The sequence below is a fragment of the Styela clava genome, chromosome 9, assembly GCF_964204865.1.
Source record: "Styela clava chromosome 9, kaStyClav1.hap1.2, whole genome shotgun sequence".
Classification (NCBI taxonomy): Eukaryota; Metazoa; Chordata; class Ascidiacea; order Stolidobranchia; family Styelidae; genus Styela; species Styela clava.
This window is the reverse complement of record NC_135258.1, coordinates 6738386-6763057: the sequence shown is the minus strand read 5'-3', so window position 1 is coordinate 6763057 and position 24672 is coordinate 6738386. Positions and strand designations below refer to the sequence as shown.

The 24672-nt window shown below is 39.6% G+C and overlaps 44 non-coding genes across 44 annotated transcripts; 28 read left to right on the top strand and 16 right to left on the bottom strand.

Moving 5' to 3' along the window:
- Window positions 1-53: 53 nt before the first annotated feature.
- Window positions 54-136, bottom strand: Trnal-uaa (transfer RNA leucine (anticodon UAA)). The gene has a single exon. It is a non-coding gene; the product is annotated as a tRNA-Leu (tRNA).
- Window positions 137-411: 275 nt separating this feature from the next.
- Window positions 412-483, top strand: Trnap-agg (transfer RNA proline (anticodon AGG)). Its single transcript has one exon. It is a non-coding gene; the product is annotated as a tRNA-Pro (tRNA).
- Window positions 484-1097: 614 nt separating this feature from the next.
- On the top strand, window positions 1098-1169 carry Trnap-ugg (transfer RNA proline (anticodon UGG)). The gene has a single exon. It is a non-coding gene; the product is annotated as a tRNA-Pro (tRNA).
- A 458-nt stretch (window positions 1170-1627) lies between these two features.
- Trnal-uaa (transfer RNA leucine (anticodon UAA)) lies at window positions 1628-1710 on the bottom strand. Its single transcript has one exon. It is a non-coding gene; the product is annotated as a tRNA-Leu (tRNA).
- Window positions 1711-1985: 275 nt separating this feature from the next.
- Window positions 1986-2057, top strand: Trnap-agg (transfer RNA proline (anticodon AGG)). The gene has a single exon. It is a non-coding gene; the product is annotated as a tRNA-Pro (tRNA).
- Window positions 2058-2669: 612 nt separating this feature from the next.
- Window positions 2670-2741, top strand: Trnap-ugg (transfer RNA proline (anticodon UGG)). Its single transcript has one exon. It is a non-coding gene; the product is annotated as a tRNA-Pro (tRNA).
- Window positions 2742-3199: 458 nt separating this feature from the next.
- On the bottom strand, window positions 3200-3282 carry Trnal-uaa (transfer RNA leucine (anticodon UAA)). Its single transcript has one exon. It is a non-coding gene; the product is annotated as a tRNA-Leu (tRNA).
- Window positions 3283-3558: 276 nt separating this feature from the next.
- Trnap-agg (transfer RNA proline (anticodon AGG)) lies at window positions 3559-3630 on the top strand. The gene has a single exon. It is a non-coding gene; the product is annotated as a tRNA-Pro (tRNA).
- Window positions 3631-4243: 613 nt separating this feature from the next.
- Window positions 4244-4315, top strand: Trnap-cgg (transfer RNA proline (anticodon CGG)). The gene has a single exon. It is a non-coding gene; the product is annotated as a tRNA-Pro (tRNA).
- Window positions 4316-4727: 412 nt separating this feature from the next.
- Window positions 4728-4799, top strand: Trnap-ugg (transfer RNA proline (anticodon UGG)). Its single transcript has one exon. It is a non-coding gene; the product is annotated as a tRNA-Pro (tRNA).
- A 458-nt stretch (window positions 4800-5257) lies between these two features.
- On the bottom strand, window positions 5258-5340 carry Trnal-uaa (transfer RNA leucine (anticodon UAA)). The gene has a single exon. It is a non-coding gene; the product is annotated as a tRNA-Leu (tRNA).
- A 275-nt stretch (window positions 5341-5615) lies between these two features.
- Trnap-agg (transfer RNA proline (anticodon AGG)) lies at window positions 5616-5687 on the top strand. The gene has a single exon. It is a non-coding gene; the product is annotated as a tRNA-Pro (tRNA).
- A 614-nt stretch (window positions 5688-6301) lies between these two features.
- Trnap-ugg (transfer RNA proline (anticodon UGG)) lies at window positions 6302-6373 on the top strand. Its single transcript has one exon. It is a non-coding gene; the product is annotated as a tRNA-Pro (tRNA).
- Window positions 6374-6831: 458 nt separating this feature from the next.
- Trnal-uaa (transfer RNA leucine (anticodon UAA)) lies at window positions 6832-6914 on the bottom strand. The gene has a single exon. It is a non-coding gene; the product is annotated as a tRNA-Leu (tRNA).
- Window positions 6915-7189: 275 nt separating this feature from the next.
- Window positions 7190-7261, top strand: Trnap-agg (transfer RNA proline (anticodon AGG)). Its single transcript has one exon. It is a non-coding gene; the product is annotated as a tRNA-Pro (tRNA).
- Window positions 7262-7873: 612 nt separating this feature from the next.
- On the top strand, window positions 7874-7945 carry Trnap-ugg (transfer RNA proline (anticodon UGG)). The gene has a single exon. It is a non-coding gene; the product is annotated as a tRNA-Pro (tRNA).
- A 458-nt stretch (window positions 7946-8403) lies between these two features.
- Window positions 8404-8486, bottom strand: Trnal-uaa (transfer RNA leucine (anticodon UAA)). The gene has a single exon. It is a non-coding gene; the product is annotated as a tRNA-Leu (tRNA).
- Window positions 8487-8762: 276 nt separating this feature from the next.
- On the top strand, window positions 8763-8834 carry Trnap-agg (transfer RNA proline (anticodon AGG)). Its single transcript has one exon. It is a non-coding gene; the product is annotated as a tRNA-Pro (tRNA).
- Window positions 8835-9447: 613 nt separating this feature from the next.
- Trnap-cgg (transfer RNA proline (anticodon CGG)) lies at window positions 9448-9519 on the top strand. Its single transcript has one exon. It is a non-coding gene; the product is annotated as a tRNA-Pro (tRNA).
- A 412-nt stretch (window positions 9520-9931) lies between these two features.
- Window positions 9932-10003, top strand: Trnap-ugg (transfer RNA proline (anticodon UGG)). Its single transcript has one exon. It is a non-coding gene; the product is annotated as a tRNA-Pro (tRNA).
- Window positions 10004-10461: 458 nt separating this feature from the next.
- On the bottom strand, window positions 10462-10544 carry Trnal-uaa (transfer RNA leucine (anticodon UAA)). Its single transcript has one exon. It is a non-coding gene; the product is annotated as a tRNA-Leu (tRNA).
- A 275-nt stretch (window positions 10545-10819) lies between these two features.
- Window positions 10820-10891, top strand: Trnap-agg (transfer RNA proline (anticodon AGG)). The gene has a single exon. It is a non-coding gene; the product is annotated as a tRNA-Pro (tRNA).
- A 612-nt stretch (window positions 10892-11503) lies between these two features.
- Window positions 11504-11575, top strand: Trnap-cgg (transfer RNA proline (anticodon CGG)). Its single transcript has one exon. It is a non-coding gene; the product is annotated as a tRNA-Pro (tRNA).
- A 458-nt stretch (window positions 11576-12033) lies between these two features.
- Trnal-uaa (transfer RNA leucine (anticodon UAA)) lies at window positions 12034-12116 on the bottom strand. Its single transcript has one exon. It is a non-coding gene; the product is annotated as a tRNA-Leu (tRNA).
- A 957-nt stretch (window positions 12117-13073) lies between these two features.
- On the top strand, window positions 13074-13145 carry Trnat-ugu (transfer RNA threonine (anticodon UGU)). Its single transcript has one exon. It is a non-coding gene; the product is annotated as a tRNA-Thr (tRNA).
- Window positions 13146-13603: 458 nt separating this feature from the next.
- Trnal-uaa (transfer RNA leucine (anticodon UAA)) lies at window positions 13604-13686 on the bottom strand. The gene has a single exon. It is a non-coding gene; the product is annotated as a tRNA-Leu (tRNA).
- Window positions 13687-13961: 275 nt separating this feature from the next.
- Trnap-agg (transfer RNA proline (anticodon AGG)) lies at window positions 13962-14033 on the top strand. Its single transcript has one exon. It is a non-coding gene; the product is annotated as a tRNA-Pro (tRNA).
- Window positions 14034-14647: 614 nt separating this feature from the next.
- Trnap-ugg (transfer RNA proline (anticodon UGG)) lies at window positions 14648-14719 on the top strand. The gene has a single exon. It is a non-coding gene; the product is annotated as a tRNA-Pro (tRNA).
- A 458-nt stretch (window positions 14720-15177) lies between these two features.
- Window positions 15178-15260, bottom strand: Trnal-uaa (transfer RNA leucine (anticodon UAA)). Its single transcript has one exon. It is a non-coding gene; the product is annotated as a tRNA-Leu (tRNA).
- Window positions 15261-15535: 275 nt separating this feature from the next.
- On the top strand, window positions 15536-15607 carry Trnap-agg (transfer RNA proline (anticodon AGG)). Its single transcript has one exon. It is a non-coding gene; the product is annotated as a tRNA-Pro (tRNA).
- A 1142-nt stretch (window positions 15608-16749) lies between these two features.
- Trnal-uaa (transfer RNA leucine (anticodon UAA)) lies at window positions 16750-16832 on the bottom strand. Its single transcript has one exon. It is a non-coding gene; the product is annotated as a tRNA-Leu (tRNA).
- Window positions 16833-17107: 275 nt separating this feature from the next.
- Window positions 17108-17180, top strand: Trnap-agg (transfer RNA proline (anticodon AGG)). The gene has a single exon. It is a non-coding gene; the product is annotated as a tRNA-Pro (tRNA).
- Window positions 17181-17758: 578 nt separating this feature from the next.
- Trnap-ugg (transfer RNA proline (anticodon UGG)) lies at window positions 17759-17830 on the top strand. The gene has a single exon. It is a non-coding gene; the product is annotated as a tRNA-Pro (tRNA).
- Window positions 17831-18287: 457 nt separating this feature from the next.
- Trnal-uaa (transfer RNA leucine (anticodon UAA)) lies at window positions 18288-18370 on the bottom strand. The gene has a single exon. It is a non-coding gene; the product is annotated as a tRNA-Leu (tRNA).
- Window positions 18371-18645: 275 nt separating this feature from the next.
- Trnap-agg (transfer RNA proline (anticodon AGG)) lies at window positions 18646-18718 on the top strand. The gene has a single exon. It is a non-coding gene; the product is annotated as a tRNA-Pro (tRNA).
- Window positions 18719-19296: 578 nt separating this feature from the next.
- Window positions 19297-19368, top strand: Trnap-ugg (transfer RNA proline (anticodon UGG)). Its single transcript has one exon. It is a non-coding gene; the product is annotated as a tRNA-Pro (tRNA).
- Window positions 19369-19826: 458 nt separating this feature from the next.
- Window positions 19827-19909, bottom strand: Trnal-uaa (transfer RNA leucine (anticodon UAA)). Its single transcript has one exon. It is a non-coding gene; the product is annotated as a tRNA-Leu (tRNA).
- Window positions 19910-21348: 1439 nt separating this feature from the next.
- Trnal-uaa (transfer RNA leucine (anticodon UAA)) lies at window positions 21349-21431 on the bottom strand. The gene has a single exon. It is a non-coding gene; the product is annotated as a tRNA-Leu (tRNA).
- A 275-nt stretch (window positions 21432-21706) lies between these two features.
- On the top strand, window positions 21707-21778 carry Trnap-agg (transfer RNA proline (anticodon AGG)). Its single transcript has one exon. It is a non-coding gene; the product is annotated as a tRNA-Pro (tRNA).
- A 613-nt stretch (window positions 21779-22391) lies between these two features.
- Window positions 22392-22463, top strand: Trnap-cgg (transfer RNA proline (anticodon CGG)). Its single transcript has one exon. It is a non-coding gene; the product is annotated as a tRNA-Pro (tRNA).
- Window positions 22464-22921: 458 nt separating this feature from the next.
- On the bottom strand, window positions 22922-23004 carry Trnal-uaa (transfer RNA leucine (anticodon UAA)). Its single transcript has one exon. It is a non-coding gene; the product is annotated as a tRNA-Leu (tRNA).
- Window positions 23005-23279: 275 nt separating this feature from the next.
- On the top strand, window positions 23280-23351 carry Trnap-agg (transfer RNA proline (anticodon AGG)). The gene has a single exon. It is a non-coding gene; the product is annotated as a tRNA-Pro (tRNA).
- A 614-nt stretch (window positions 23352-23965) lies between these two features.
- On the top strand, window positions 23966-24037 carry Trnap-ugg (transfer RNA proline (anticodon UGG)). Its single transcript has one exon. It is a non-coding gene; the product is annotated as a tRNA-Pro (tRNA).
- Window positions 24038-24495: 458 nt separating this feature from the next.
- Trnal-uaa (transfer RNA leucine (anticodon UAA)) lies at window positions 24496-24578 on the bottom strand. Its single transcript has one exon. It is a non-coding gene; the product is annotated as a tRNA-Leu (tRNA).
- Window positions 24579-24672: the final 94 nt, after the last annotated feature.

The window sequence follows — 24672 nt, the reverse complement described above, 5'->3', positions numbered from 1 at the left end:
CAACCAGAGCATTCTCAAAGAAACCAAAATGTAGACGTTCTTTGTCGCAAAACTACCGGGTGTGGGGTTCGAACCCACGAGGACACTCGCCCATGGGAACTTAAGTCCAACGCCTTAACCACTCGACCAACCCGGTTGCATTTACAGCTCCAACAGGTAGCGTTAAATTTTTATAGGTTCTATGAAACAGGTACTATTAGAAATATCTGTCAATAGCCAACCGTTTGTATGTACGTGTTATCGAATTTAAATGACAGATAAGTTGATAAGGGTAGAAAAGGCATATACTGCGTCTTTATCGACTTTAACTGACGGATGAGTTGATAACGCATAGAAGACAGTGGTTACAGGGTAATATCATAGATAAGTTATACGACATTAACGGCCTATGTAAAACTAATCCTTCCGCTCGGTTCGTTGGTCTAGGGGTATGATTCTCGCTTAGGGTGCGAGAGGTCCCGGGTTCAAATCCCGGACGAGCCCAACTTTCTGTATCTTATACACATCTACTGCTTGTTAATGTCATGAAATGCATTTCTTGTTTTTAGGAAGCATTATACAACTGTAATGTGTGAGGTCGCGTTGAAACCAAATTTCTCGGAATACCAAATATCACAACTTAGAAACGACATGCCAATAATTACTTGTCGAAGAAGTTATATCATAATGATTATATCGCCTCATGAAAGAGCCGGTTGAATCCAGCTGCGGATTCCAACTGGCACAATTCATTATTCCGTTTCGTGATGCGGCTTTGATTTACTTTCCCCTAGTCCAACGAGCCACGCGATGGCTTCAGGTACACTTTATATCTATTGATCCATGGGTGTGAACAAGTTCAATGTGTGTTGAATCCCAGTTTTCGACCATTTAAAGTAGAAACAAAAGGTATTGTTTAATGGGTGAAATTAGGTGACATATTATAGTGCTCAAATGTGGCTTATTTACAATTCATTCACATACCTCTTACCTCAATTTACAAGATAACACACGTAACAAATATCGAGCTCTAATTATTTTGCGAAGAAAATATAATTAGGTGGTATCAGGGATTCTCAATAGGAATAAGTCTTTATGTTTCTTCTGCGTTACAGAGTGGCTCGTTGGTCTAGGGGTATGATTCTCGCTTTGGGTGCGAGAGGTCCCGGGTTCAAATCCCGGACGAGCCCGTTCTGTCTCATTTATTGGCATAAATCGCAATTTATTTAATTACTGGAATTCGTTCATGATTGCAGCTTCAAAAGTAATTTAGAAGCACCTGACTTATATATGCCAAGTCACGCCGAAGCAATAATTAACAGGATACCAATTATCACAAATGACAGAAAAACAGGGCAATTATCCCCCGTTGAAAATTTTCCTACGCTGTTCATCTCGACGCCTGCTTTGAAGTTGTGATTTGCACTGCGTCTTTATCGACTTTAACTGACGGATGGGTTGATAACAAATAGAAAAGGCATATTTGTGTTCAATAATTGTTGTTCAGAACTTTACATCAATTTCAAGACATTGATACGTAATCTGCATGTTTCTTCACAGGTTATTACCACTGTTGACAAGGAACCGCAATATTTCAACCAGAGCATTCTCAAAGAAACCAAAATGTAGACGTTCTTTGTCGCAAAACTACCGGTTGTGGGGTTCGAACCCACGCGGACACTCGCCCATTGGAACTTAAGTCCAACGCCTTAACCACTCGGCCAACCCGGTTGCATTTACAGCTCCAACAGGTAGCGATAAGTTTTTATAGGTTCTATTAAACAGGTACTAATAGAAATATCTGTCAATAGCCAACCGTTTGTATGTACGTGTTATCGAATTTAAATGACAGATAAGTTGATAAGGGTAGAAAAAGCATATACTGCGTCTTTATCGACTTTAACTGACGGATGAGTTGATAACGCATAGAAGACAGTGGTTACAGGGTAATATCATAGATAAGTTATACGACAATAACGGCCTATGTGTAACTAGCCCTTCCGCTCGGCTCGTTGGTCTAGGGGTATGATTCTCGCTTAGGGTGCGAGAGGTCCCGGGTTCAAATCCCGGACGACCCCAACTTTCTGGATTTATACGCATCTACTGCTTGTTAATGTCATGAAAGGCATTTCTTGTTTTAGGAAGCATTATACAACTGTAATGTGTGAGGCCGCGTTGATACCAAATTTCTCGGAATACCAAATATCACAACTTACAAACGACATGCCAATAATTACTAGTCGAAGAAGTTATATCATAATGATTATATCGCCTTATGAAAGAGCGGTTTGAATCCAGCTGCGGATTCCAACTGGCACAATTCATTATTCTGTTTCGTGATGCGGCTTTGATTTACTTTCCCCTAGTCCAACTAGCCACGCGATGGCTTCAGGTACACTTTATACCTATTGATCCATGGGTGTGAACAAGTTCAATGTGTGTTGAATCCCAGTTTTCGACCATTTAAAGTAGAAACAAAAGTAATTGTTTAATGGGTGAAATTAAGTGACATATTATAGTGCTCAAATTTGGCTTATTTACTATTTATTCACATACCTTTTACCTCAATTAACAAGATAACACGTGTAACAAATATCGAGCTCTAATTATTTTGCGAAGAAAATATAATTAGGTGGTATCAGAGATTCTTAATAAGGATAAGTCTTTATGTTTCTTCTGCGTTACAGAGTGGCTCGTTGGTCTAGGGGTATGATTCTCGCTTTGGGTGCGAGAGGTCCCGGGTTCAAATCCCGGACGAGCCCGTTCTGTCTCATTTATTGGCATATATCGCAATTTATTTAACTACTGGAATTCGTTCATGATTGCAGCTTCAAAAGTAATCTAGAAGCACCTGACTTATATATGCCAAGTCACGCCGAAGCGATAATTAACAGGATACCAATTATCACAAATGACAGAAAAACAGGGCAATTATTCACTGTTGAAAATTTTCCTACGCTGTTCATCTCGACGCCTGCTTTGAAGTTGTGATTTGCACTGCGTCTTTATCGACTTTAACTGACGGATGGGTTGATAACAAATAGAAAAGGCATATTTGTGTTCAATAATTGTTGTTCAGAACTTTACATCAATTTCAAGACATTGATACGTAATCTGCATGTTTCTTCACAGGTTGTTACCACTGTTGACAAGGAACCGCAATATTTCAACCAGAGCATTCTCAAAGAAACCAAAATGTAGACGTTCTTTGTCGCAAAACTACCGGGTGTGGGGTTCGAGCCCACGCGGACACTCGCCCATTGGAACTTAAGTCCAACGCCTTAACCACTCCGCCAACCCGGTTGCATTTACAGCTCCAACAGGTAGCGATAAATTTTTATAGGTTCTATGAAACAGGTACTATTAGAAATATCTGTCAATAGCCAACCGTTTGTATGTACGTGTTATCGAATTTAAATGACAGATAAGTTGACAAGGGTAGAAAAAGCATATACTGCGTCTTTATCGACTTTAACTGACGGATGAGTTGATAACGCATAGAACCAAAAGGGTTACAGGGTAATATCATAGATAAGTTATACGACAATAACGGCCTATGTGTAACTAACCCTTCCGCTCGGCTCTTTGGTCTAGGGGTATGATTCTCGCTTAGGGTGCGAGAGGTCCCGGGTTCAAATCCCGGATGAGCCCAACTTTCTGGATTTATACGCATCAACTGCTTGTTAATGTCATGAAAGACATTTCTTGTTTTTAGGAAGCATTATACAACTGTAATGTGTGAGGTCGCGTTGAAACCAAATTTCTCCGATTACCAAATATCACAACTTACAAACGACATGCCAATAATTACTTGTCGAAGAAGTTATATCATAATGATTATATCGCCTCATGAAAGAGCGGTTTGAATCAAGCTGCGGATTCTAACTGGCACAATTTATTATTCCGTTTCGTGATGCGGCTTTGATTTACTTTCCCCTAGTCCAACGAGCCACGCGATAGCATCAGGTACACTTTATACCTATTGATCCATGGGTGTGAACAAGTTCGATGTGTGTTGAATCCCAGTTTTCGACCATTTAAAGTAGAAACAAAAGTAATTGTTTAATGGGTGAAATTAAGTGACATATTATAGTGCTCAAATTTGGCTTATTTACTATTTATTCACATACCTTTTACCTCAATTAACAAGATAACACACGTAACAAATATCGAGCTCTAATTATTTTGCGAAGAAAATATAATTAGGTGGTATCAGAGATTCTTAAAAAGGATAAGTCTTTATGTTTTTTCTGCGTTACAGAGTGGATCGTTGGTCTAGGGGTATGATTCTCGCTTCGGGTGCGAGAGGTCCCGGGTTCAAATCCCGGACGAGCCCGTTCTGTTTCATTTATTAGCATAAATCGCAATTTATTTAATTACTGGAATTCGTTCATGATTGCAGCTTCAAAAGTAATCTAGAAGCACCTGACTTATATATGCCAAGTCACGCCGAAGCGATAATTAACAGGATACCAATTATCACAAATGACAGAAAAACAGGGCAATTATTCCCCGTTGAAAATTTTCCTACGCTGTTCATCTCGACGCCTGCTTTGAAGTTGTGATTTGCACTGCGTCTTTATCGACTTTAACTGACGGATGGGTTGATACCAAATAGAAAAGGCATATTTGTGTTCAATAATTGTTGTTCAGAACTTTACTTCAATTTCAAGACATTGATACGTAATCTGCATGTTTCTTCACAGGTTGTTACCAATGTTCTTTATGTTTCTTCTGCGTTACAGAGTGGCTCGTTGGTCTAGGGGTATGATTCTCGCTTTGGGTGCGAGAGGTCCCGGGTTCAAATCCCGGACGAGCCCGTTCTGTCTCATTTATTGGCATAAATCGCAATTTATTTAATTACTGGAATTCGTTCATGATTGCAGCTTCAAAAGTAATCTAGAAGCACCTGACTTATATATGCCAAGTCACGCCGAAGCGATAATTAACAGGATACCAATTATCACAAATGACAGAAAAACAGGGCAATTATCCCCCGTTGAAAATTTTCCTACGCTGTTCATCTCGAAGCCTGCTTTGAAGTTGTGATTTGCACTGCGTCTTTATCGACTTTAACTGACGGATGGGTTGATAACAAATAGAAAAGGCATATTTGTGTTCAATAATTGTTGTTCAGAACTTTACATCAATTTCAAGACATTGATACGTAATCTGCATGTTTCTTCACAGGTTATTACCACTGTTGACAAGGAACCGCAATATTTCAACCAGAGCATTCTCAAAGAAACCAAAATGTAGACGTTCTTTGTCGCAAAACTACCGGGTGTGGGGTTCGAACCCACGAGGACACTCGCCCATGGGAACTTAAGTCCAACGCCTTAACCACTCGACCAACCCGGTTGCATTTACAGCTCCAACAGGTAGCGTTAAATTTTTATAGGTTCTATGAAACAGGTACTATTAGAAATATCTGTCAATAGCCAACCGTTTGTATGTACGTGTTATCGAATTTAAATGACAGATAAGTTGATAAGGGTAGAAAAGGCATATACTGCGTCTTTATCGACTTTAACTGACGGATGAGTTGATAACGCATAGAAGACAGTGGTTACAGGGTAATATCATAGATAAGTTATACGACATTAACGGCCTATGTAAAACTAATCCTTCCGCTCGGTTCGTTGGTCTAGGGGTATGATTCTCGCTTAGGGTGCGAGAGGTCCCGGGTTCAAATCCCGGACGAGCCCAACTTTCTGTATCTTATACACATCTACTGCTTGTTAATGTCATGAAATGCATTTCTTGTTTTTAGGAAGCATTATACAACTGTAATGTGTGAGGTCGCGTTGAAACCAAATTTCTCGGAATACCAAATATCACAACTTAGAAACGACATGCCAATAATTACTTGTCGAAGAAGTTATATCATAATGATTATATCGCCTCATGAAAGAGCCGGTTGAATCCAGCTGCGGATTCCAACTGGCACAATTCATTATTCCGTTTCGTGATGCGGCTTTGATTTACTTTCCCCTAGTCCAACGAGCCACGCGATGGCTTCAGGTACACTTTATATCTATTGATCCATGGGTGTGAACAAGTTCAATGTGTGTTGAATCCCAGTTTTCGACCATTTAAAGTAGAAACAAAAGGTATTGTTTAATGGGTGAAATTAGGTGACATATTATAGTGCTCAAATGTGGCTTATTTACAATTCATTCACATACCTCTTACCTCAATTTACAAGATAACACACGTAACAAATATCGAGCTCTAATTATTTTGCGAAGAAAATATAATTAGGTGGTATCAGGGATTCTCAATAGGAATAAGTCTTTATGTTTCTTCTGCGTTACAGAGTGGCTCGTTGGTCTAGGGGTATGATTCTCGCTTTGGGTGCGAGAGGTCCCGGGTTCAAATCCCGGACGAGCCCGTTCTGTCTCATTTATTGGCATAAATCGCAATTTATTTAATTACTGGAATTCGTTCATGATTGCAGCTTCAAAAGTAATTTAGAAGCACCTGACTTATATATGCCAAGTCACGCCGAAGCAATAATTAACAGGATACCAATTATCACAAATGACAGAAAAACAGGGCAATTATCCCCCGTTGAAAATTTTCCTACGCTGTTCATCTCGACGCCTGCTTTGAAGTTGTGATTTGCACTGCGTCTTTATCGACTTTAACTGACGGATGGGTTGATAACAAATAGAAAAGGCATATTTGTGTTCAATAATTGTTGTTCAGAACTTTACATCAATTTCAAGACATTGATACGTAATCTGCATGTTTCTTCACAGGTTATTACCACTGTTGACAAGGAACCGCAATATTTCAACCAGAGCATTCTCAAAGAAACCAAAATGTAGACGTTCTTTGTCGCAAAACTACCGGTTGTGGGGTTCGAACCCACGCGGACACTCGCCCATTGGAACTTAAGTCCAACGCCTTAACCACTCGGCCAACCCGGTTGCATTTACAGCTCCAACAGGTAGCGATAAGTTTTTATAGGTTCTATTAAACAGGTACTAATAGAAATATCTGTCAATAGCCAACCGTTTGTATGTACGTGTTATCGAATTTAAATGACAGATAAGTTGATAAGGGTAGAAAAAGCATATACTGCGTCTTTATCGACTTTAACTGACGGATGAGTTGATAACGCATAGAAGACAGTGGTTACAGGGTAATATCATAGATAAGTTATACGACAATAACGGCCTATGTGTAACTAACCCTTCCGCTCGGCTCGTTGGTCTAGGGGTATGATTCTCGCTTAGGGTGCGAGAGGTCCCGGGTTCAAATCCCGGACGACCCCAACTTTCTGGATTTATACGCATCTACTGCTTGTTAATGTCATGAAAGGCATTTCTTGTTTTAGGAAGCATTATACAACTGTAATGTGTGAGGCCGCGTTGATACCAAATTTCTCGGAATACCAAATATCACAACTTACAAACGACATGCCAATAATTACTAGTCGAAGAAGTTATATCATAATGATTATATCGCCTTATGAAAGAGCGGTTTGAATCCAGCTGCGGATTCCAACTGGCACAATTCATTATTCTGTTTCGTGATGCGGCTTTGATTTACTTTCCCCTAGTCCAACTAGCCACGCGATGGCTTCAGGTACACTTTATACCTATTGATCCATGGGTGTGAACAAGTTCAATGTGTGTTGAATCCCAGTTTTCGACCATTTAAAGTAGAAACAAAAGTAATTGTTTAATGGGTGAAATTAAGTGACATATTATAGTGCTCAAATTTGGCTTATTTACTATTTATTCACATACCTTTTACCTCAATTAACAAGATAACACGTGTAACAAATATCGAGCTCTAATTATTTTGCGAAGAAAATATAATTAGGTGGTATCAGAGATTCTTAATAAGGATAAGTCTTTATGTTTCTTCTGCGTTACAGAGTGGCTCGTTGGTCTAGGGGTATGATTCTCGCTTTGGGTGCGAGAGGTCCCGGGTTCAAATCCCGGACGAGCCCGTTCTGTCTCATTTATTGGCATATATCGCAATTTATTTAACTACTGGAATTCGTTCATGATTGCAGCTTCAAAAGTAATCTAGAAGCACCTGACTTATATATGCCAAGTCACGCCGAAGCGATAATTAACAGGATACCAATTATCACAAATGACAGAAAAACAGGGCAATTATTCACTGTTGAAAATTTTCCTACGCTGTTCATCTCGACGCCTGCTTTGAAGTTGTGATTTGCACTGCGTCTTTATCGACTTTAACTGACGGATGGGTTGATAACAAATAGAAAAGGCATATTTGTGTTCAATAATTGTTGTTCAGAACTTTACATCAATTTCAAGACATTGATACGTAATCTGCATGTTTCTTCACAGGTTGTTACCACTGTTGACAAGGAACCGCAATATTTCAACCAGAGCATTCTCAAAGAAACCAAAATGTAGACGTTCTTTGTCGCAAAACTACCGGGTGTGGGGTTCGAGCCCACGCGGACACTCGCCCATTGGAACTTAAGTCCAACGCCTTAACCACTCCGCCAACCCGGTTGCATTTACAGCTCCAACAGGTAGCGATAAATTTTTATAGGTTCTATGAAACAGGTACTATTAGAAATATCTGTCAATAGCCAACCGTTTGTATGTACGTGTTATCGAATTTAAATGACAGATAAGTTGACAAGGGTAGAAAAAGCATATACTGCGTCTTTATCGACTTTAACTGACGGATGAGTTGATAACGCATAGAACCAAAAGGGTTACAGGGTAATATCATAGATAAGTTATACGACAATAACGGCCTATGTGTAACTAACCCTTCCGCTCGGCTCTTTGGTCTAGGGGTATGATTCTCGCTTAGGGTGCGAGAGGTCCCGGGTTCAAATCCCGGATGAGCCCAACTTTCTGGATTTATACGCATCAACTGCTTGTTAATGTCATGAAAGACATTTCTTGTTTTTAGGAAGCATTATACAACTGTAATGTGTGAGGTCGCGTTGAAACCAAATTTCTCCGATTACCAAATATCACAACTTACAAACGACATGCCAATAATTACTTGTCGAAGAAGTTATATCATAATGATTATATCGCCTCATGAAAGAGCGGTTTGAATCAAGCTGCGGATTCTAACTGGCACAATTTATTATTCCGTTTCGTGATGCGGCTTTGATTTACTTTCCCCTAGTCCAACGAGCCACGCGATAGCATCAGGTACACTTTATACCTATTGATCCATGGGTGTGAACAAGTTCGATGTGTGTTGAATCCCAGTTTTCGACCATTTAAAGTAGAAACAAAAGTAATTGTTTAATGGGTGAAATTAAGTGACATATTATAGTGCTCAAATTTGGCTTATTTACTATTTATTCACATACCTTTTACCTCAATTAACAAGATAACACACGTAACAAATATCGAGCTCTAATTATTTTGCGAAGAAAATATAATTAGGTGGTATCAGAGATTCTTAAAAAGGATAAGTCTTTATGTTTTTTCTGCGTTACAGAGTGGATCGTTGGTCTAGGGGTATGATTCTCGCTTCGGGTGCGAGAGGTCCCGGGTTCAAATCCCGGACGAGCCCGTTCTGTTTCATTTATTAGCATAAATCGCAATTTATTTAATTACTGGAATTCGTTCATGATTGCAGCTTCAAAAGTAATCTAGAAGCACCTGACTTATATATGCCAAGTCACGCCGAAGCGATAATTAACAGGATACCAATTATCACAAATGACAGAAAAACAGGGCAATTATTCCCCGTTGAAAATTTTCCTACGCTGTTCATCTCGACGCCTGCTTTGAAGTTGTGATTTGCACTGCGTCTTTATCGACTTTAACTGACGGATGGGTTGATACCAAATAGAAAAGGCATATTTGTGTTCAATAATTGTTGTTCAGAACTTTACTTCAATTTCAAGACATTGATACGTAATCTGCATGTTTCTTCACAGGTTGTTACCAATGTTCTTTATGTTTCTTCTGCGTTACAGAGTGGCTCGTTGGTCTAGGGGTATGATTCTCGCTTTGGGTGCGAGAGGTCCCGGGTTCAAATCCCGGACGAGCCCGTTCTGTCTCATTTATTGGCATAAATCGCAATTTATTTAATTACTGGAATTCGTTCATGATTGCAGCTTCAAAAGTAATCTAGAAGCACCTGACTTATATATGCCAAGTCACGCCGAAGCGATAATTAACAGGATACCAATTATCACAAATGACAGAAAAACAGGGCAATTATCCCCCGTTGAAAATTTTCCTACGCTGTTCATCTCGACGCCTGCTTTGAAGTTGTGATTTGCACTGCGTCTTTATCGACTTTAACTGACGGATGGGTTGATAACAAATAGAAAAGGCATATTTGTGTTCAATAATTGTTGTTCAGAACTTTACATCAATTTCAAGACATTGATACGTAATCTGCATGTTTCTTCACAGGTTATTACCACTGTTGACAAGGAACCGCAATATTTCAACCAGAGCATTCTCAAAGAAACCAAAATGTAGACGTTCTTTGTCGCAAAACTACCGGTTGTGGGGTTCGAACCCACGCGGACACTCGCCCATTGGAACTTAAGTCCAACGCCTTAACCACTCGGCCAACCCGGTTGCATTTACAGCTCCAACAGGTAGCGATAAGTTTTTATAGGTTCTATTAAACAGGTACTAATAGAAATATCTGTCAATAGCCAACCGTTTGTATGTACGTGTTATCGAATTTAAATGACAGATAAGTTGATAAGGGTAGAAAAAGCATATACTGCGTCTTTATCGACTTTAACTGACGGATGAGTGGATAACGCATAGAAGACAGTGGTTACAGGGTAATATCATAGATAAGTTATACGACAATAACGGCCTATGTGTAACTAACCCTTCCGCTCGGCTCGTTGGTCTAGGGGTATGATTCTCGCTTAGGGTGCGAGAGGTCCCGGGTTCAAATCCCGGACGACCCCAACTTTCTGGATTTATACGCATCTACTGCTTGTTAATGTCATGAAAGGCATTTCTTGTTTTAGGAAGCATTATACAACTGTAATGTGTGAGGCCGCGTTGATACCAAATTTCTCGGAATACCAAATATCACAACTTACAAACGACATGCCAATAATTACTAGTCGAAGAAGTTATATCATAATGATTATATCGCCTTATGAAAGAGCGGTTTGAATCCAGCTGCGGATTCCAACTGGCACAATTCATTATTCTGTTTCGTGATGCGGCTTTGATTTACTTTCCCCTAGTCCAACTAGCCACGCGATGGCTTCAGGTACACTTTATACCTATTGATCCATGGGTGTGAACAAGTTCAATGTGTGTTGAATCCCAGTTTTCGACCATTTAAAGTAGAAACAAAAGTAATTGTTTAATGGGTGAAATTAAGTGACATATTATAGTGCTCAAATTTGTCTTATTTACTATTTATTCACATACCTTTTACCTCAATTAACAAGATAACACACGTAACAAATATCGAGCTCTAATTATTTTGCGAAGAAAATATAATTAGGTGGTATCAGAGATTCTTAAAAAGGATAAGTCTTTATGTTTTTTCTGCGTTACAGAGTGGATCGTTGGTCTAGGGGTATGATTCTCGCTTCGGGTGCGAGAGGTCCCGGGTTCAAATCCCGGACGAGCCCGTTCTGTTTCATTTATTAGCATAAATCGCAATTTATTTAATTACTGGAATTCGTTCATGATTGCAGCTTCAAAAGTAATCTAGAAGCACCTGACTTATATATGCCAAGTCACGCCGAAGCGATAATTAACAGGATACCAATTATCACAAATGACAGAAAAACAGGGCAATTATTCCCCGTTGAAAATTTTCCTACGCTGTTCATCTCGACGCCTGCTTTGAAGTTGTGATTTGCACTGCGTCTTTATCGACTTTAACTGACGGATGGGTTGATAACAAATAGAAAAGGCATATTTGTGTTCAATAATTGTTGTTCAGAACTTTACTTCAATTTCAAGACATTGATACGTAATCTGCATGTTTCTTCACAGGTTGTTACCAATGTTGACAAGGAACCGCAATGTTTCAACCAGAGCATTCTCAAAGAAACCAAAATGTAGACGTTCTTTGTCGCAAAACTACCGGGTGTGGGATTCGAACCCACGCGGACACTCGCCCATGGGAACTTAAGTCCAACGCCTTAACCACTCGACCAACCCGGTTGCATTTACAGCTCCAACAGGTAGCGTTTTTATAGGTTCTATGAAACAGGTACTATTAGAAATATCTGTCAATAGCCAACCGTTTGTATGTACGTGTTATCGAATTTAAATGACAGATAAGTTGATAAGGGTAGAAAAGGCATAAACTGCGTCTTTATCGACTTTAACTGACGGATGAGTTGATAACGCATAGAAGACAGTGGTTACAGGGTAATATCATAGATAAGTTATACGACATTAACGGCCTATGTAAAACTAATCCTTCCGCTCGGTTCGTTGGTCTAGGGGTACGATTCTCGCTTAGGGTGCGAGAGGTTCCCGGGTTCAAATCCCGGACGAGCCCAACTTTCTGTATCTTATACGCATCTACTGCTTGTTAATGTCATGAAATGCATTTCTTGTTTTTAGGAAGCATTATACAACTGTAATGTGTGAGGTCGCGTTGAAACCAAATTTCTCGGAATACCAAATATCACAACTTAGAAACGACATGCCAATAATTACTTGTCGAAGAAGTTATATCATAATGATTATATCGCCTCATGAAAGAGCCTGTTGAATCCAGCTGCGGATTCCAACTGGCACAATTCATTATTCCGTTTCGTGATGCGGCTTTGATTTACTTTCCCCTAGTCCAACGAGCCACGCGATGGCTTCAGGTACACTTTATACCTATTTATCCATGGGTGTGAACAAGTTCAATGTGTGTTGAATCCCAGTTTTCGACCATTTAAAGTAGAAACAAAAGTTATTGTTTAATGGGTGAAATTAAGTGACATATTATAGTGCTCAAATGTGGCTTATTTACAATTCATTCACATACCTTTTACCTCAATTTACCAGATAACACACGTAACAAATATCGAGCTCTAATTATTTTGCGAAGAAAATATAATTAGGTGGTATCAGGGGTTCTCAATAGGAATAAGTCTTTATGTTTCTTCTGCGTTACAGAGTGGCTCGTTGGTCTAGGGGTATGATTCTCGCTTTGTGTGCGAGAGGTCCCGGGTTCAAATCCCGGACGAGCCCGTTCTGTCTCATTTATTGGCATAAATCGCAATTTATTTAATTACTGGAATTCGTTCATGATTGCAGCTTCAGAAGTAATCTAGAAGCACCTGACTTATATATGCCAAGTCACGCCGAAGCGATAATTAACAGGATACCAATTATCACAAATGACAGAAAAACAGGGCAATTATCCCCCGTTGAAAATTTTCCTACGCTGTTCATCTCGACGCCTGCTTTGAAGTTGTGATTTGCACTGCGTCTTTATCGACTTTAACTGACGGATGGGTTGATAACAAATAGAAAAGGCATATTTGTGTTCAATAATTGTTGTTCAGAACTTTACATCAATTTCAAGACATTGATACGTAATCTGCATGTTTCTTCACAGGTTATTACCACTGTTGACAAGGAACCGCAATATTTCAACCAGAGCCTTCTCAAAGAAACCAAAAGGTAGACGTTCTTTGTCGCAAAACTACCGGGTGTGGGGTTCGAACCCACGAGGACACTCGCCCATGGGAACTTAAGTCCAACGCCTTAACCACTCGACCAACCCGGTTGCATTTACAGCTCCAACAGGTAGCGTTAAATTTTTATAGGTTCTATGAAACAGGTACTATTAGAAATATCTGTCAATAGCCAACCGTTTGTATGTACGTGTTATCGAATTTAAATGACAGATAAGTTGATAAGGGTAGAAAAGGCATATACTGCGTCTTTATCGACTTTAACTGACGGATGAGTTGATAACGCATAGAAGACAGTGGTTACAGGGTAATATCATAGATAAGTTATACGACATTAACGGCCTATGTAAAACTAATCCTTCCGCTCGGTTCGTTGGTCTAGGGGTATGATTCTCGCTTAGGGTGCGAGAGGTCCCGGGTTCAAATCCCGGACGAGCCCAACTTTCTGTATCTTATACACATCTACTGCTTGTTAATGTCATGAAATGCATTTCTTGTTTTTAGGAAGCATTATACAACTGTAATGTGTGAGGTCGCGTTGAAACCAAATTTCTCGGAATACCAAATATCACAACTTAGAAACGACATGCCAATAATTACTTGTCGAAGAAGTTATATCATAATGATTATATCGCCTCATGAAAGAGCCGGTTGAATCCAGCTGCGGATTCCAACTGGCACAATTCATTATTCCGTTTCGTGATGCGGCTTTGATTTACTTTCCCCTAGTCCAACGAGCCACGCGATGGCTTCAGGTACACTTTATACCTATTGATCCATGGGTGTGAACAAGTTCAATGTGTGTTGAATCCCAGTTTTCGACCATTTAAAGTAGAAACAAAAGTTATTGTTTAATGGGTGAAATTAAGTGACATATTATAGTGCTCAAATGTGGCTTATTTACAATTCATTCACATACTTCTTACCTCAATTTACAAGATAACACACGTAATAAATATCGAGCTCTAATTATTTTGCGAAGAAAATATAATTAGGTGGTATCAGGGATTCTCAATAGGAATAAGTCTTTATGTTTCTTCTGCGTTACAGAGTGGCTCGTTGGTCTAGGGGTATGATTCTCGCTTTGGGTGCGAGAGGTCCCGGGTTCAAATCCCGGACGAGCCCGTTCTGTCTCATTTATTGGCATAAATCGCAATTTATTTAATTACTGGAATTCGTTCATGATTGCAGCTTCAAAAGTAATTTAGAAGCACCTGACTTATATATGCCAAGTCACGCCGAAGCGATAATTAACAGGATACCAATTATCACAAATGACAGAAAAACAGGGCAATTATCCCCCGTTGAAAATTTTCCTACGCTGTTCATCTCGACGCCTGCTTTGAAGTTGTGATTTGCACTGCGTCTTTATCGACTTTAACTGACGGATGGGTTGATAACAAATAGAAAAGGCATATTTGTGTTCAATAATTGTTGTTCAGAATTTTACATCAATTTCAAGACATTGATACGTAATCTGCATGTTTCTTCACAGGTTATTACCACTGTTGACAAGGAACCGCAATATTTCAACCAGAGCATTCTCAAAGAAACCAAAATGTAGACGTTCTTTGTCGCAAAACTACCGGTTGTGGGGTTCGAACCCACGCGGACACTCGCCCATTGGAACTTAAGTCCAACGCCTTAACCACTCGGCCAACCCGGTTGCATTTACAGCTCCAACAGGTAGCGATAAGTTTTTATAGGTTCTATTAAACAGGTACTAATAGAAATATCTGTCAATAGCCAACCGTTTGTATGTACGTGTTATCGAATTTAAATGACAGATAAGTTGATAAGGGTAGAAAAAGCATATACTGCGTCTTTATCGACTTTAACTGACGGATGAGTTGATAACGCATAGAAGACAGTGGTTACAGGGTAATATCATAGATAAGTTATACGACAATAACGGCCTATGTGTAACTAACCCTTCCGCTCGGCTCGTTGGTCTAGGGGTATGATTCTCGCTTAGGGTGCGAGAGGTCCCGGGTTCAAATCCCGGACGAGCCCAACTTTCTGGATTTATACGCATCTACTGCTTGTTAATGTCATGAAAGGCATTTCTTGTTTTAGGAAGCATTATACAACTGTAATGTGTGAGGTCGCGTTGATACCAAATTTCTCGGAATACCAAATATCACAACTTACAAACGACATGCCAATAATTACTAGGCGAAGAAGTTATATCATAATGATTATATCGCCTTATGAAAGAGCGGTTTGAATCCAGCTGCGGATTCCAACTGGCACAATTCATTATTCTGTTTCGTGATGCGGCTTTGATTTACTTTCCCCTAGTTCAACTAGCCACGCGATGGCTTCAGGTACACTTTATACCTATTGATCCATGGGTGTGAACAAGTTCAATGTGTGTTGAATCCCAGTTTTCGACCATTTAAAGTAGAAACAAAAGTAATTGTTTAATGGGTGAAATTAAGTGACATATTATAGTGCTCAAATTTGGCTTATTTACTATTTATTCACATACCTTTTACCTCAATTAACAAGATAACACACGTAACAAATATCGAGCTCTAATTATTTTGCGAAGAAAATATAATTAGGTGGTATCAGAGATTCTTAATAAGGATAAGTCTTTATGTTTCTTCTGCGTTACAGAGTGGCTCGTTGGTCTAGGGTTATGATTCTCGCTTCGGGTGGGAGAGTTCCCGGGTTCAAATCCCGGACGAGCCCGTTCTGTTTCATTTATTGGCATAAATATCAATTTATTTAATTACTGGAATTCGTTCATGATTGCAGCTTCAAAAGTAATCTAGAAGCACCTGACTTATATATGCCAAGTCACGCCGAAGCGATAATTAACAGGATACCAATTATCACAAATGACAGAAAAACAGGGCAATTATTCCCCGTTGAAAATTTTCCTACGCTGTTCATCTCGACGCCTGCTTTAAAGTTGTTATTTGCACTGCGTCTTTATCGACTTTAACTGACGGATGGGTTGATAACAAATAGAAAAGGCATATTTGTGTTCCATAATTGTTGTTCAGAACTTTACATCAATTTCAAGACATTGATACGTAATCTGCATGTTTCTTCACAGGTTATTACCACTGTTGACAAGGAACCGCAATATTTCAACCAGAGCATTCTAAAAGAAACCAAAATGTAGACGTTCTTTGTCGCAAAACTACCGGGTGTGGGGTTCGAACACACGCGGACACTCGCCCATTGGAACTTAAGTCGAACGCCTTAACCACTCGGCCAACCCGGTTGCATTTACAGCTCCAACAGGTAGCGTTAAATTTTTATAGGTTCTATGAAACAGGTACTATTAGAAATATCTGTCAATAGCCAACCGTTTGTATGTACGTGTTATCGAATTTAAATGACAGATAAGTTGATAAGGGTAGAAAAGTCATATACTGCGTCTTTATCGACTTTAACTGACGGATGAGTTGATAACGCATAGAAGACAGTGGTTACAGGGTAATATCATCGATAAGTTATACGACAATAACGTCCTATGTGTAACTAATCCTTCCGCTCGGCTCGTTGGTCTAGGGGTATGATTCTCGCTTAGGGTGCGAGAGGTCCCGGGTTCAAATCCCGGACGAGCTCAACTTTCTGGATTTATACGCATCTACTGCTTGTTAATGTCATGAAAGGCATTTCCTGTTTTTAGGAAGCATTATACAACTGTAATGTGTGAGGTCGCGTTGAAACCAACTTTTTCGGAATACCAAATATCACGACTTACAAACGACATGCCAATAATTACTTGTCGAAGAAGTTATATCATAATGATTATATCGCCTCATTAAAGAGCGGTTTGAATCCAGCTGCGGATTCTAACTGGCACAATTCATTATTCCGTTTCGTGATGCGGCTTTGATTTACTTCCCCCTAGTCCAACGAGCCACGCGATGGCTTCAGGTACACTTTATACCTATTGATCCATGGGTGTGAACAAGTTCGATGTGTGTTGAATCCCAGTTTTCGATCATTTAAAGTAGAAACAAAAGTTAGTGTTTAATGGGTGAAATCAAGTGACATATTATAGTGGTCAAATTTGGCTTATTTACAATTTATTCACATACCTCTTACCTCAATTAACAAGATAATACGCGTAACAAATATCGGTGGTATCAGAGATTCTCAATATGAATAAGTCTTTATGTTTTTTCCGCGTTACAGAGTGGCTCGTTGGTCTAGGGGTATGATTCTCGCTTTGGGTGCGAGAGGTCCCGGGTTCAAATCCCGGACGAGCCCGTTCTGTCTCATTTATTGGCATATATCGCAATTTATTTAACTACTGGAATTCGTTCATGAATGCAGCTTCAAAAGTCATATAGAAGCACCTGACTTATATATGCCAAGTCACGCCGAAGCGATAACTAACAGGATACCAATTATCACAAATGACAGAAAAACAGGGCAATTATTCCCCGTTGAAAATTTTCCTACGCTGTTCATCTCGACGCCTGCTTTGAAGTTGTGATTTGCACTGCGTCTTTATCGACTTTAACTGACTGATGGGTTGATAACAAATAGAAAAGGCATATATGTGTTCAATAATTGTTGTTAAGAACTTTACTTCAATTTCAAGACATTGATACGTAATCTGCATGTTCTTCACAGGATGTTACCACTGTTGACAAGGAACCGCAATATTTCAACCAAAGCATTCTCAAAGAAACCAAAATGAAGACGTTCTTTGTCGCAAAACTACCGGGTGTGGGGTTCGAACCCACGCGGACACTCGCCCATTGGAACTTAAGTCCAACGCCTTAACCACTCGGCCAACCCGGTTGCATTTACAGCTCCAACAGGTAGCGTTAAATTTTTATAGGTTCTATGAAACAGGTACTATTAGAAATATCTGTCAATAGCCAACCGTTTGTATGTACGTGTTATCGAATTTAAATGACAGATAAGTTGATAAGGGTAGAAAAGTCATATACTGCGTCTTTATCGACTTTAACTGACGGATGAGTTGATAACGCATAGAAGACAGTGGTTACAGGGTAATATCATCGATAAGTTATACGACAATAACGTCCTATGTGTAACTAATCCTTCCGCTCGGCTCGTTGGTCTAGGGGTATGATTCTCGCTTAGGGTGCGAGAGGTCCCGGGTTCAAATCCCGGACGAGCTCAACTTTCTGGATTTATACGCATCTACTGCTTGTTAATGTCATGAAAGGCATTTCCTGTTTTTAGGAAGCATTATACAACTATAATGTGTGAGGTCGCGTTGAAACCAAATTTTTCGGAATACCAAATATCACGACTTACAAACGACATGCCAATAATTACTTGTCGAAGAAGTTATATCATAATGATTATATCGCCTCATTAAAGAGCGGTTTGAATCCAGCTGCGGATTCTAACTGGCACAATTCATTATTCCGTTTCGTGATGCGGCTTTGATTTACTTCCCCCTAGTCCAACGAGCCACGCGATGGCTTCAGGTACAATTTATACCTATTGATCCATGGGTGTGAACAAGTTCGATGTGTGTTGAATCCCAGTTTTCGATCATTTAAAGTAGAAACAAAAGTTAGTGTTTAATGGGTGAAATCAAGTGACATATTATAGTGGTCAAATTTGGCTTATTTACAATTTATTCACATACCTCTTACCTCAATTAACAAGATAATACGCGTAACAAATATCGGTGGTATCAGAGATTCTCAATATGAATAAGTCTTTATATTTTTTCCGCGTTACAGAGTGGCTCGTTGGTCTAGGGGTATGATTCTCGCTTTGGGTGCGAGAGGTCCCGGGTTCAAATCCCGGACGAGCCCGTTCTGTCTCATTTATTGGCATATATCGCAATTTATTTAACTACTGGAATTCGTTCATGAATGCAGCTTCAAAAGTCATATAGAAGCACCTGACTTATATATGCCAAGTCACGCCGAAGCGATAACTAACAGGATACCAATTATCACAAATGACAGAAAAACAGGGCAATTATTCCCCATTGAAAATTTTCCTACGCTGTTCATCTCGACGCCTGCTTTGAAGTTGTGATTTGCACTGCGTCTTTATCGACTTTAACTGACGGATGGGTTGATAACAAATAGAAAAGGCATATTTGTGTTCAATAATTGTTGTTCAGAACTTTACATCAATTTCAAGACATTGATACGTAATCTGCATGTTTCTTCACAGGTTGTTACCACTGTTGACAAGGAACCGCAATATTTCAACCAAAGCATTCTCAAAGAAACCAAAATGAAGACGTTCTTTGTCGCAAAACTACCGGGTGTGGGGTTCGAACCCACGCGGACACTCGCCCATTGGAACTTAAGTCCAACGCCTTAACCACTCGGCCAACCCGGTTGCATTTACAGCTCCAACAGGTAGCGTTAGATTTTTATAGGTTCTATGAAACAGGTACTATTAGAAATATCTGTCAATAGCCAACCGTTTGTATGTACGAGTTATCGAATTTAAATGACGGATGAGTTGATAACGCATAGAAGACAGTGGTTACAGGGTAATATCATAGATAAGTTATACGACGATAACGGCCTATGTGTAAATGATCCTTCCGCTCGGCTCGTTGGTCTAGGGGTGTGATTCTCGCTTAGGGTGCGAGAGGTCCCGGGTTCAAATCCCGGACAAGCCCAACTTTCTGGATTTATACGCGTCTACTGCTTGTTAATGTCATGAAAGGCATTTCTTGTTTTTAGGAAGCATTATACAACTCTAATGTGTGAGGTCGCGTTGTAACCAAATTTCTCGGAATACCAAATATCACAACTTACAAACGACATACCAATAATTACTTGTCGAAGAAGTTATATCATAATGATTATATCGCCTCATGAAAGAGCGGGTTGAATCCAGCTGCGGATTCCAACTGGCACAATTCATTATTCCGTTTCGTGATGCGGCTTTGATTTACTTTCCCCTAGTCCAACGAGCCACGCGATGGCTTCAGGTACACTTTATACCTATTGATCCATGGGTGTGAACAAGTTCAATGTGTGTTGAATCCCAGTTTTCGACCATTTAAAGTAGAAACAAAAGTAATTGTTTAATGGGTGAAATTAAGTGACATATTATAGTGCTCAAATTTGGCTTATTTACTATTTATTCACATACCTTTTACCTCAATTAACAAGATAACACGTGTAACAAATATCGAGCTCTAATTATTTTGCGAAGAAAATATAATTAGGTGGTATTAGAGATTCTTAATAAGGATAAGTCTTTATGTTTCTTCTGCGTTACAGAGTGGCTCGTTGGTCTAGGCCCTAGGGTTATGATTCTCGCTTCGGGTGCGAGAGTTCCCGGGTTAAAATCCCGGACGAGCCCGTTCTGTTTCATTTATTGGCATAAATCGCAATTTATTTAATTACTGGAATTCGTTCATGATTGCAGCTTCAAAAGTAATCTAGAAGCACCTGACTTATTAATGCCAAGTCACGCCGAAGCGATAATTAACAGGATACCAATTATCACAAATGACAGAAAAACAGGGCAATTATTCCCCGTTGAAAATTTTCCTACGCTGTTCATCTCGACGCCTGCTTTGAAGTTGTGATTTGCACTGCGTCTTTATCGACTTTAACTGACGGATGGGTTGATAACAAATAGAAAAGGCATATTTGTGTTCAATAATTGTTGTTCAGAACTTTACTTCAATTTCAAGACATTGATACGTAATCTGCATGTTTCTTCACAGGTTGTTACCAATGTTGACAAGGAACCGCAATGTTTCAACCAGAGCATTCTCAAAGAAACCAAAATGTAGACGTTCTTTGTCGCAAAACTACCGGGTGTGGGATTCGAACCCACGCGGACACTCGCCCATGTGAACTTAAGTCCAACGCCTTAACCACTCGACCAACCCGGTTGCATTTACAGCTCCAACAGGTAGCGGTAAATTTTTATAGGTTCTATGAAACAGGTACTATTAGAAATATCTGTCAATAGCCAACCGTTTGTATGTACGTGTTATCGAATTTAAATGACAGATAAGTTGACAAGGGTAGAAAAAGCATATACTGCGTCTTTATCGACTTTAACTGACGGATGAGTTGATAACGCATAGAAGACAGTGGTTACAGGGTAATATCATAGATAAGTTATACGACAATAACGGCCTATGTGTAACTAACCCTTCTGCTCGGCTCGTTGGTCTAGGGGTATGATTCTCGCTTAGGGTGCGAGAGGTCCCGGGTTCAAATCCCGGACGAGCCCAACTTTCTGGATTTATACGCATCAACTGCTTGTTAATGTCATGAAAGGCATTTCTTGTTTTTAGGAAGCATTATACAACTGTAATGTGTGAGGTCGCGTTGAAACCAAATTTCTCCGATTACCAAATATCACAACTTACAAACGACATGCCAATAATTACTTGTCGAAGAAGTTATATCATAATGATTATATCGCCTCATGAAATAGCGGTTTGAATCAAGCTGCGGATTCTAACTGGCACAATTTATTATTCCGTTTCGTGATGCGGCTTTGATTTACTTTCCCCTAGTCCAACGAGCCACGCGATAGCATCAGGTACACTTTATACCTATTGATCCATGGGTGTGAACAAGTTCGATGTGTGTTGAATCCCAGTTTTCGACCATTTAAAGTAGAAACAAAAGTAATTGTTTAATGGGTGAAATTAAGTGACATATTATAGTGCTCAAATTTGGCTTATTTACTATTTATTCACATACCTTTTACCTCAATTAACAAAATAACACACGTAACAAATATCGAGCTCTAATTATTTTGCGAAGAAAATATAATTAGGTGGTATCAGAGATTCTTAAAAAGGATAAGTCTTTATGTTTTTTCTGCGTTACAGAGTGGATCGTTGGTCTAGGGGTATGATTCTCGCTTCGGGTGCGAGAGGTCCCGGGTTCAAATCCCGGACGAGCCCGTTCTGTTACATCTATTAGCATAAATCGCAATTTATTTAATTACTGGAATTCGTTCATGATTGCAGCTTCAAAAGTAATCTAGAAGCACCTGACTTATATATGCCAAGTCACGCCGAAGCGATAATTAACAGGATACCAATTATCACAAATGACAGAAAAACAGGGCAATTATTCCCCGTTGAAAATTTTCCTACGCTGTTCATCTCGACGCCTGCTTTGAAGTTGTGATTTGCACTGCGTCTTTATCGACTTTAACTGACGGATGGGTTGATAACAAATAGAAAAGGCATATTTGTGTTCAATAATTGTTGTTCAGAACTTTACTTCAATTTCAAGACATTGATACGTAATCTGCATGTTTCTTCACAGGTTGTTACCAATGTTGACAAGAAACCGCAATGTTTCAACGAGAGCATTCTCAAAGAAACCAAAATGTAGACGTTCTTTGTCGCAAAACTACCGGGTGTGGGATTCGAACCCACGCGGACACTCGCCCATGGGAACTTAAGTCCAACGCCTTAACCACTCGACCAACCCGGTTGCATTTACAGCTCCAACAGGTAGCGTTAAATTTTTATAGGTTCTATGAAACAGGTACTATTAGAAATATCTGTCAATAGCCAACCGTTTGTATGTACGTGTTATCGAATTTAAATGACAGATAAGTTGATAAGGGTAGAAAAGGCATAAACTGCGTCTTTATCGACTTTAACTGACGGATGAGTTGATAACGCATAGAAGACAGTGGTTACAGGGTAATATCATAGATAAGTTATACGACATTAACGGCCTATGTAAAACTAATCCTTCCGCTCGGTTCGTTGGTCTAGGGGTATGATTCTCGCTTAGGGTGCGAGAGGTCCCGGGTTCAAATCCCGGACGAGTCCAACTTTCTGTATCTTATACACATCTACTGCTTGTTAATGTCATGAAATGCATTTCTTGTTTTTAGGAAGCATTATACAACTGTAATGTGTGAGGTCGCGTTGAAACCAAATTTCTCGGAATACCAAATATCACAACTTAGAAACGACATGCCAATAATTACTTGTCGAAGAAGTTATATCATAATGATTATATCGCCTCATGAAAGAGCCGGTTGAATCCAGCTGCTGATTCCAACTGGCACAATTCATTATTCCGTTTCGTGATGCGGCTTTGATTTACTTTCCCCTAGTCCAACGAGCCACGCGATGGCTTCAGGTACACTTTATACCTATTTATCCATGGGTGTGAACAAGTTCAATGTGTGTTGAATCCCAGTTTTCGACCATTTAAAGTAGAAACAAAAGTTATTGTTTAATGGGTGAAATTAAGTGACATATTATAGTGCTCAAATGTGGCTTATTTACAATTCATTCACATACCTCTTACCTCAATTTACAAGATAACACACGTAACAAATATCGAGCTCTAATTATTTTGCGAAGAAAATATAATTAGGTGGTATCAGGGATTCTCAATAGGAATAAGTCTTTATGTTTCTTCTGCGTTACAGAGTGGCTCGTTGGTCTAGGGGTATGATTCTCGCTTTGGGTGCGAGAGGTCCCGGGTTCAAATCCCGGACGAGCCCGTTCTGTCTCATTTATTGGCATAAATCGCAATTTATTTAATTACTGGAATTCGTTCATGATTGCAGCTTCAGAAGTAATCTAGAAGCACCTGACTTATATATGCCAAGTCACGCCGAAGCGATAATTAACAGGATACCAATTATCACAAATGACAGAAAAACAGGGCAATTATCCCCCGTTGAAAATTTTCCTACGCTGTTCATCTCGACGCCTGCTTTGAAGTTGTGATTTGCACTACGTCTTTATCGACTTTAACTGACGGATGGGTTGATAACAAATAGAAAAGGCATATTTGTGTTCAATAATTGTTGTTCAGAACTTTACATCAATTTCAAGACATTGATACGTAATCTGCATGTTTCTTCACAGGTTATTACCACTGTTGACAAGGAACCGCAATATTTCAACCAGAGCATTCTCAAAGAAACCAAAAGGTAGACGTTCTTTGTCGCAAAACTACCGGGTGTGGGGTTCGAACCCACGAGGACACTCGCCCATGGGAACTTAAGTCCAACGCCTTAACCACTCGACCAACCCGGTTGCATTTACAGCTCCAACAGGTAGCGTTAAATTTTTATAGGTTCTATGAAACAGGTACTATTAGAAATATCTGTCAATAGCCAACCGTTTGTAT